Below are 10,664 nucleotides of genomic sequence, written 5' to 3'. Positions count from 1 at the left end.
GGATATGTATCCAACTCTTTTTAAAAGCTTTTTAACTAGGAAAGTATATGAGAGCTGAATGCCATATTGAGAAAACGAATTAAAAAGAGAGAAACTAAATTTGACCGATGTTACTCATGCATGAAGGAGCAAGAGTTCTGTTTAGGGGGCATTGAGTTTATGTTAATGACGTGGAATAATTTGGAAGAGAATATCAATAATGGTTGTACAACAGGAAGAGTGTCGATGGCACTGGATCATACATGTAGAAGTTATGTATGTTTTTTGACAAATGTTTAAAAAATAATAGTTACATGGGAAAGAAGAAAGCAAAAGATCACTAAAAGACAGGAAAGAAAATAAAGACCAAAATAAATATCAGAACAGAGTTTGAAACTTGTTGTTAATTATAGAGTAGCTAAGGCAAACGGAAGAAATGATGAAGTCCAAGATCCGAACGGAAATTTTCAAAAGGTACCTCAGAAAAACAAAGTAAAGTATTATAATGAAATGTGCAAAACCATAGAGTTAGAAAAAGGAAGAACACTTTCAGCATACCTAGAACTGAACAAATCAAGAAAAATATTCAAGCTTTGAGTTGCAATATTGAAAGATTTCATGAGAAAATATTGAATGATGCAGGGAGCATCACAGAAAGATGGAAAGAAAGCTGAGTCACTGAATCAAAAAGAGCTCGTGACAAGCTACCATTTCCAGAAGTAGCACATGAGCAAGAACCAATGATACTGGAGAAGAAGTTCAAGCTGCCCTGAAAGCATTAGCCGATGAGGGTAACGAATGTGCAAGTGTGTTTTTTACAATCGATGTAAGTATGGATTGTGATAAGAGTTGTATGAGCCCCCAATAAAATGATTTTTTTAAAAGCATTAACCGAAAACAAGGCCTCCACGAATTGATGGAAAACCCACTGAAATGTTTCCACAAGCTAATGAAGCACTGGAAGCACTCGGCATCTGTGATAGAAAACTTAGAAGACAGCTACTTGGACAACTGACTAGACAAGATCCGTATGTTATTTTTAATAAATCATCTGATTAGGGGCTCTTCCAGCTCTTATAGTAATCCATACACCAAATGTATCAAGCACATTTGTACATATGTTGCCATCATCATTTCTAAAACATTTCTTTCTACTTGAGCCTTTGGTATCCACTCCCCTTTGCCCCCTCCCTACCCACACCACTCTCGTGAGCCCTTGATAATTTATAAATTATTTTTAATTTTCATATTTTATACTGTCCTCTGTCTCCCTTCACCCACATTTCTGTTGTTTGTCCCCCCTCCTGGGGGCAGAGGGGGTGTTGTATGTCGATCATTGGTATTGGTTTCCCCTTTCTCCCTCTTCTTCCCCAACCTTCCCCCTACCCTCCTGGTATGACTACTCTCATTACTGGTCCTGAGGGGTTTATCTGTCCTGGATTCCGTGTGTCAAGAGCTCTTATCTGTACCAGTGTCCATGCTCTGGTCTAGCCAGGTATATTTACATAGACCTATATTTGTGTCCGTTCCAAAGAAAGGTGACCCAAGAGAATGTTCAGATTACAGAACAAATATCATTGAGATCACAGGCAAGTAAAATGTTGCTGAAGACCATCCAACAGCAGTGGCAGCGGCGCATTGACAAGGAGCTGCCAGAAGTTCAGGTTGGGTCTCAAAGAGGATACAGAACAAGGGATAGCATTGCTGACGTCAGATGGATCTTGGCTCCAAGCCAAGAATATCAGAAAGCTGTTTACTGGTGTTTTATTGACGCTGCCAACGTCTCTGACTGTGTGACCCACCACAAAGTAAAAAACATCCCATGAACTCTCAGGAGTCCAAAATGCCTACAATTACTCATTTTCATCTCCATTTCCAAAGGAAAGGCATCTACTAAAGTTTCGTATTTGCTTTTGTGAGTTCTTTTCACTGAGTCCTGCTTATTTACTTCATCTTCATTTGTTTCCTTCTCTTTTGAGTTTGCTGTTAAAGCTGAATATTTTTCATCAGAGGAATGCTTGAGTGGTTTTCGGTATGGGACTCTTCCATTGGCTGGTGCCAGCCTCATCTGTTTTGGCTGCTGTTATCTCTGCCTTCATTTAATTTTCTTCAACTGGCAAGTCTCCTTTTTTCAAAACCACCCATTTGGGCTGTTCTTCTTTGTTGCTGTGGTCACCATCTTCTAGGAACTGAGGCTGCATTCTCTCGGTCTCTACAGTGGACCCTTCCCTGTAGGTCTCTGAAGCGGGCCAGGAATGCGGGTTGACTGCCACACATAAGACACCTGAGTCTGACTGCTGTAGCTCTCAGAGCAGACTCATGCACACGACCTCCTTAAAGCATTGAAAATCAATGATGTTATTTTGAGAACTAAGGGGCGCCTGACACAAGCCATGGTATTTTCAATCACTTCATATGCATGTGAAAGTTGCATGTAGAATAAGGACAATGGAAAAGGATTGGTGAATCTGAGGTTTGCTGCTGATGAAGAATATTAAAAGTGCAAGAAACTGCCAAAATAAAATCTGTCTTGGAAGAAGTACAGCCTGAAGTCTCCTTAGAGGCAAGGATGGCAAGACTTTGTCTCACATACACTAGCCATATTGTCAGCAGAGACCAGTCCCTAAGAAAGAGCATCGTGCTTACTGAAGTGGAGAGGCAGTGACAAATTGGAAGGCTCTCCAGGACGTGGATTGGCACAGTGGCTGCAGCAGAGATTTCCAACATCCGAGCAAGAGGGAGGGCAGCCCCCGACCAGGCAGTGTTTCATTCTCTTGGATATAGGATCACGTCATGATGCATCAGAATCAACTCAACAGCAGTTAGCAACACAAACAACAGTACCTACACCTAGGGAAAAATGAAAGAAAATGAAAAACTAGCACATGGTATCCCCATTGCAGGGAAAGCAGTGCTACAATAGAGTTACAGTGACTGTCTGCCCTACCTACAGGGATGCCATAAAACTCTAGGGAAGCAATCTCTCAAAGCACAGATGCACTTCATAACCACAGCAGAGCATTCATTGCCCAATCAACTAGATACTGGGTTTCAGTGATTAGAAGCATTGTAGCTCAGCAATTCTTGTATGCTTCTGTGACAAAAGTCAGAATTCAGGAAACTTTTACAGAGACCTAAAGATCGGTTATCAGGACAGACCAGTCCCTGGAAAAGAACACCGTGCTTGGTAATGCGGAAGGGGAGTGACGAAGGAGAAGACCTTCCATAAGAGGGATTGACACAGGGACTGCCACGATGGGCTCAAACATCACAATTGTGAGACTGGCACAGGACTGGGCAGTGTTTCGTTCTGTTGTATACAAGGCCCCTGTGAGTTGGAGCTGCCTTTAGGGAACTTCTCAATAACAAGGGCTGGTGGAACTGTGGCTTAGATGTTAGGCTGCTAATCACAAGGCCAGTGGTTCAAACCTACCCACCATAGGAGAAAAATGAGACTGCCTACGCCCATAAAGAGTTACAGGTTAGGAAGTCCCAAGGAACAGTTCTAAAGGGACAGTATTAATCAGAATTGACCCCAGGACAACAAATTTAGTTTGATTTTTTTTTTAGTGAGGCTTTTTTTTCCTCCCTAATTAATTTAGTGATAGCAGTTTCACTTTCTCGCTTGTAATGTGATAAAGCCAAGGTTAATGTTATGGTTAATATTTTATCTTACTGCTGGTTTCTGAGTACTTGTGAGACAACATTCTGAAAATAGACCCCCAAAAATAGGTATTTTCTGAAATAGCCAAAGAGCAATTGATCCCACAAATGATTCCAAACCAGTCTTCATACATTCAATAATAAGAGTGGGTTGAGATGCCAAAATTCATTCTTGTGCCACCTCCCTCCAGCAAGCGTCTGAGTACTTTTGGCCTTTCAAAGGCAGAAGATGAGTGTGGATGACTAAATTCCGTGCACTGTCGTGTTAATGAAGAGCCAGTAGTACTTACCTATAAGGCCTTGAGGGCAGAAAATGTCTAATTCATTCTTTAATTCTGAGTGAATGAATGAATTGAGGAATGACTGCTTCAACCCCAAGAGAGTTGGTGGGAGCAGGGGTTTGGGAGAAGGAGGAGGCCTTCTGAGACCCAATATCAGACACTTCTCTGTGGACGCTCTGTCTTCCAGGCCCAGCCGTGGAAGAACAGTAGAGATCTCACTGGTAGGACCTGCTGGACCAGTCAGTGAGCCAAGGCAGGTGAGGCGGAGGACTTATACAAAGCACAGAAGGCTTGCCGAAGAGAACCCCAGAAGAGCTACCTGCTCCCCCCTTCCAAATGTGCTGTGGCAAACAAGGTCTAATTATCCGCCATGGAATTTGGCCAGATACTGAGATGATGTATGTTGAGAAATGTGGACTTTAGCCACAGATAAATAAAAGCACCAAGATGGGGCCACTCCCTATGGCTTCTGGGTGATTTTTAATTTTTATCTCCAAAAGAAAACAGTTGTGTTGGACTCTGTGTGTTTTCTTCTTAACCGTGGGGAAATGTGGAGTAATGAGATTCTGTATTTAATAGAAATGGCCTTTAAATATCTTTATTAAAATAATCTAAATTTATATTAAATAATATTTTTTATCTAAGTAAGCCCCGGGGCTCTTGATTAATTATGAAACAACATGTTTGTGTCTGCTGCAGAGAAAGCGATACAATCGTTAAGGTAGGGTCTTTGGAGCTGCCTTTCCTCAGCCAGAGTCTCGGCCGTGGGTCCAAGGCCTGCGTGCTGGCTTTCTTCTCACAAGAACACTGAGCATACAGAAAGTAAAGACTTCAACTTGATAATAGAATGTCACCATTCAATCATCACAGAGTCGTGCAGCAGAATTAAACAGATTTTTATGTTCTCTAAGCAAATTTCCCTGGTAAACAGAACTTGTCACCGGGTCATGCTTTGGTGGGCTTCTCCAAAAGCTACTTCTAGGTACAGCAGTATGTTTGGCTTCATAAACATACACTCAGGGTTGACCAAAACTTTTTTTTGCTTTAAGAAAAATTTTGAAGGTCCACAGTAAGTTTTGAAGACTTGAAGTTTTGAAGACAATTTCTACAGTGCCCTCACTTCCACCATGTGCATAACCCTGCAGGATGGCACCTGTGATACTTTCGGGAGTCCTGGTGCGTTTGTTCTTCTCAACACGGCGGACTGACTGGTTGTCCTTAATTTTCCTTCTGTTCCCTTCCTCCCATTGCATCCCCTTTCTCTTTTGCACTGAAGGAAGCCCCTCTGCCTTCTCACTACCCCGGCCTTATCGCCGCATGCCTGTCGACCTCTCCGGGACACTTGTTTTCTGTTGTCATGAGGAGAGTGTCTGCTTGGCAGAGAGTTATTTCGTGGGAGGGAGGGATTGGTGTAAAACCACAGGAGTGGCTATGAGACGTGAGAGAAAGCACGACTGACTGCACAGGTGGTGAGAAACTATCGAAAGAGCGTCCGAGATGGAAATCAGAGAGGCTGGAGGAAACTTCTGGCAAGCAGGCTTACTTTGAGGTTCGGAAAGTCAGAGAATCTCTTAGACGTTTCAGTCTCTTCACCTACAAAATTGGGGCTCTAGTACTGTTTGGGTCTACCTGACAGAAATGTGGATCGAATCAAATTAGGCTGCACCTGAGCTCAATGCAAAGTGCACCTGATATTTAGTACGCGTCACTTAAATGTGACTGGAATGGAGTGAGACATTTTTGAGGACCTGGCAAATTAACCCAAGGGCTCAAAGCACCTGTGCTTACCCATTTCATCTGCAGCACGCCTTATTTCCTTCTAAAGAGACTACGAATTATCCAAATGTCTACCTTAATTTATATCCCACTTGCTTGTGGTGACCTGTTTTTCTTTCCCTGACACATGGATATAGTAGAATGCTGATCACTACTTCCAAAAACCGAGGATCGAAAGACACAGACATTAACATAGAGAATAAGCAGACAGCTCACGATGGAAATGCACTCATAACAGTGGTTGAGCATTTGTTACGGAGAGAGTTGAATCTTGCTGCCACATGAAAATGAGTAGCGCTCAGAAGTGCTAAGGAAAAATCACATCAGTTCCATAAATGCCGGTCTCTGGGGGATCTGAGGTAATCCCTACAGAGAGGGAAGGCTGGGGAAACTTTGGAGGAAATTCACCAGCTAAGGTGAGGTGGTCTACTTTGCATAAGATAATAAGGATCCCGTGACCTTCACACGATGAGGCCTGAAGCTTTGGACACCCTCTTAATGAGTCACGGGGAGAGGGGGACACGACTCAACTCCCATCAAGTCAATTAGGATTCACACTGGCCCTGTAGGGCAGACTAGAAACTGTCCCTGTGGGTTTCGGAGATTATCACTCTCAGCGGGAACAGATAGCCTCCATTTGCTCCCTTAATGGTTTAAAGCCTTAACAAATTAGGTGTGGCTTCATGTCTTTGTCATAAAAAAAATGTAAGTACTATTTCTTTTTTTAAAACATATTCTTAGGAACTCATACAACTCTTATCACAATCCATACATACATCAATTGTATAAAGCACATCTGTACATTCTTTGCCCTCATCATTTTCAAAGCATTTGCTCTCCACTTAAGCCCTTTGCATCAAGTCCTCTTTTTTTCCCTCCCTCCCCACTCCCCCCTCCTTCATGAGCCCTTGATAATTTATAAATTATTATTTTGTCATATCTTGTCCTACCCGGCATCTCCCTTCACCCCCTTTTCTGTTGTCCGTACCCCAGGGAGGAGGTCACATGTAGCGCCTTGTAATCGGTTCCCTCTTTCCAACCCACTCACCCTCTACCCTCCCAGTATCGCCCCTCACACCCCTGGTCCTGAAGGGATCATCTGCCCTGGATTCCCTGTGACTTCAGCTCCTATCTGCACCAGTGTTAAGCACTATTTCTTATAATAGTTTGGTAAAGAAATTTCAAAATTCCATTGAGAATATTGACAAGGTGGGGGGCGGGGGGGCGGAGATCCATGCCTTTATTGGAATATTTTACCCAGTCTTCTGACGTACCAGGATCTCTTTCTTCCAAAGCAAAATTTACTGCAAAATAGTCAAGGCAGCACTGTAATAACTATTTCTTTAATGTCCCTGATGCATATAACTCTGTGGCAGATGTTGCTGAGTAGTGCAAAAAGGAGAAAATTATTGATTTTTAATTTCAGAAAGAATTGAAATATAGAAAAATGATGCAAGTAGCCATGTATATCTTTTGCCTTTACCAAATAATGATATTTCTCTATACATTACTTCTAGCAGGTAATTTAAGATGCATCAGACTTGTTGGCCTACATCACAATCCATTATCTTGATGGAAGAAACTACATCTTATCCATATCAAAGCTGGTTCTTAAAGACTTTTTAAAAGAATAAATAAATTTTATATTATTCATATATTTGGGATACAGTCTCTTTTTTTAAAAGATTAGAGAGAAGAAGTTAAATAACTGAAGATTTCTTTAAGCTATATGGTTTCTTTGGACTCAGAGTTTTTGAATAGATTTATCACACCTACGTTGGCAAAAAATGTGCCCAAACCAAAAACCAAACTAATTCCCTTAGAGACAGTTCTAAGTCATGGAAAGCTCCTTTGTGTCTGGATAGAGCTGCTTTATACCCTGTAGGCTTTGGGGGACTGATTTGGGACTAGGTTGACAAAACCTGGGTCCTAGGTGCATCTTGGTGGGTTTGTATTGGCAAACATTTGGTTACTAGTCCGGTGCTTTACCACATATGCCACTCAGAGACTCCTAACCAGTACCTGCCAAAGAAACCCCAACCCATCACCATCAAGTGGATTCCAACTCATATAAACAAACAAAACAAAACACTACCATCAAGTCGATTCCAACTCATTGCAACCCTACTGAACAGCCTAGAACTGCCCAACTGTCCCTTTGGGGGTTACAGGAGCAGACGGCCTCATCTTTCTCCCATGGAGCAGCTGGTAGGTTTGAATTGCCCACCTTGCAGTTAGCAGCCCAATGCCTGCTTTCAGCACTGCTTTAAATGTCCTTAACACTGCGGTATGAGTTCTGTAAGTGATTATCTAATACCCCCCAAACAGTGCTAGCGTCACCAGCACTCCTTAAAATGTGCCTTTTAGGGGCTTGATGCTTTCTGTGGAATCATTCAATAAGTAAGCAATTAGATGACTGACTGACTTGTACTGAAATAACAATGGGGTCCTGGTTAGAGCGCTTGTCTACTGGTGGAAAGGTGGGCAGTTGGAGCACACACAGAAAAGACGTGGCAATCTTCTGCCATGAAGACTACATCCTGAAAACCCTGTACTCTGGAGGGTCACTGTGCATCTGAACCTACTGCACAGCCCACGACGTGGGGAGGAAAGCTGGGTTTCACATGTCTCCTCTAGGTGGCAAACTCATCCTCCTGCACTGTGTCCCCTATCTTCCACCTGCTCTAGAACTGACACAGGACATGTTACTGAGAAGAGTCATCGTGGGGAGTGAACGACCATAAAAGCATCCTTTTCTCCCAAAATGATCTCTTTACGTTCACACCTGTCTGCTCCTTGTCAGAAGGTCATTAAGACACATGAGTATGCACATCACATACAGAGACAGGGTTGCGTAAGACAAGTAGGTATGAATGGCTGACTCTTAGGAAAAGATTGCTTTGCCTAGGTCATTTGTTCTCCTAAGGTGCTCATTTTCCTTTAAATATGAAAAAAAATAATGTTCAAGTCAATCGACTAGGCAAGAATTTTCAAATCACACTACAAATGTGTGTGCAATTTCCCCGGCTCCATGTACTCGGTAACAGCGACAGACAAATCTGAATATGAGCGAAATGCGCTGTCCTATAAATCTAGTGTGGAAGCACAATGAAATGACATCATTTCATTCAAAGCACTGCTTTAGATGTCCTGAACACAGCGCTGTGAGTTCCCTGGGGGTTACATAATGGCCCCCAAAGTCTCCCCTTCCCTTGGCGGTGATCTAGTCTGAATTTTTCTTATACAAGAAATATGACTGGGGAAAAAGAGAAAGAAAAGAAATGTGACTGTTGAGAAATATCTTGGAGCGCCAGAAAGCTGCCGAGCAAAGGTAAAACCACCTTCAGAGCACACCAAACAGGAACAGCAAGAACTGAAGATGTCTGTCTTGTTTCCCAAAGTAAGAGGAGGAGATAAGTAAAAAAGAACAATGACATGTTATAGCCCAAGAGCTAAAATTAAATGCGTGTAAACAATTCTTGTTGAAACTAGAAGCCCATGTTGATTAGGCAAACCAGGTGAAGAGTTCTTTCCTGCCAAAACACGCCAGGATAAGAGAGTCACCTCCCAATGAGACACGGCTAGGGATAGCAGTGAGGTAACCCTCGAAAATCACAGGGGGTTATAGCTTTCGTTATGGTGTTTAAATTATACTTTAAACCGCAATCGGTAGCTAAAATGAATGTCTCTTCTACCCCACCCTAAAAGACCACGGAACGACACGGGAATCTGAGTGAGAACTTCTAGCGTACTTACAACTATTCCTCTGATACCTGCTTCTTGAGCAATGACTCTGGGTCAGGCCCTTTGAACAGCACCAAGATGAATAAGACATCGTCCCTGCTCCCAGAGTGGTGGTGGAGCTGGCAGGTACATAGTTTCTTGAGAATAACCAAAAGAGAGGGACAAAGAGATGAGCAAAGACCAGAGTGGAGATAGGTAGAAAGGAGTCATTTTTCACTCTCATCCCTCAGTTGGAATATTGGCAATTGGGGAAGGAGGCCGGGGGGGGGGGGGGCAGAGTCCAATCACAACATTGGTTATCTTTTTTAAACCATTTTATTGGGGGCTCATACAACTCTTATCACAATCCATACATCATCGTGTGTCAAGCACATTTGTACATTGGTTGGCATCATCATTCTCAAAACATTTGCTTTCTACTTGAGCCCTTTTTATCAACTCATTTTCCCTCTCCCTACCCACTTCCCTTGATAATTTATAAATTATTATTTTGTCATATCTTACACCATCTGATGTCTCCCTTCACCCAATTTTCTGTTGTCCGTCCCCCAGGGAGGAGGTTATATGCAGATCCTTGTAATCGGTTTCCCCTTTCCAAACAACCCTCTCTCCACCCTCTCTGTATTGCCACTCTCAGCACTGGTCCTGAAGGGATCATCTGTCCTGGATTCCCTGTGTTTCCAGTTCCTATCTGTACCAGTACACATCCTCTGGTCTAGCCAGATTTGTGTGGTAGAATTGAGATCATGATAGTGGGGGTAGTGGGGAGGAAGCATTTAGGAACTAGAGGACAGTTGTATGTTTCATTGTTGCTACACTGCACCCTGAGTGGCTCATCTCCTCCCCCACCAACCCTTCTGTAAAGGGATGTCCAGTTGCCTACATATGGGTCTTGGGTCCCCAGTCTGCACTCCCCCGCATTCACAATGATTTGATTTTTTGTTCTTTGATGTCTGATAGTTGATCCCTTCAACACCTCATGATCACACAGGCTGGTGTGCTTCCTCCATGTGGGCTTTGTTGCTTCTGAGCTAGATGGCTGCCTGTTTACCTTCAAGCCTTTACAACCTCAAACGCTGTATCTTTCTATAGCCGGGCATCATCAGCTTTCTTCACCACATTTGCTTATGCACCTATTTGCCTTCAGCAATTGTATCGGGGAGGTGAGCACATAATGATATGAATTTTTGTTCTTTGATGCCTGATAACGGATCTGTTTGG

The 10,664-nt window shown here is 42.8% G+C and overlaps 1 pseudogene; it reads right to left on the bottom strand.

Annotated features, from left to right (window-relative positions):
• Positions 1-1,832: 1,832 nt before the first annotated feature.
• LOC142457767 (uncharacterized protein KIAA1143 pseudogene) lies at positions 1,833-2,256 on the bottom strand (annotated as a pseudogene).
• Between the last annotated feature and the right edge of the window lie 8,408 nt (positions 2,257-10,664).

Source organism: Tenrec ecaudatus, chromosome 10, assembly GCF_050624435.1.
Source record: "Tenrec ecaudatus isolate mTenEca1 chromosome 10, mTenEca1.hap1, whole genome shotgun sequence".
Lineage (NCBI taxonomy): Eukaryota > Metazoa > Chordata > Mammalia > Afrosoricida > Tenrecidae > Tenrec > Tenrec ecaudatus.
The sequence above is the reverse complement of the archived record's forward strand: the minus strand, read 5'-3'. Positions and strand labels throughout refer to the sequence as shown.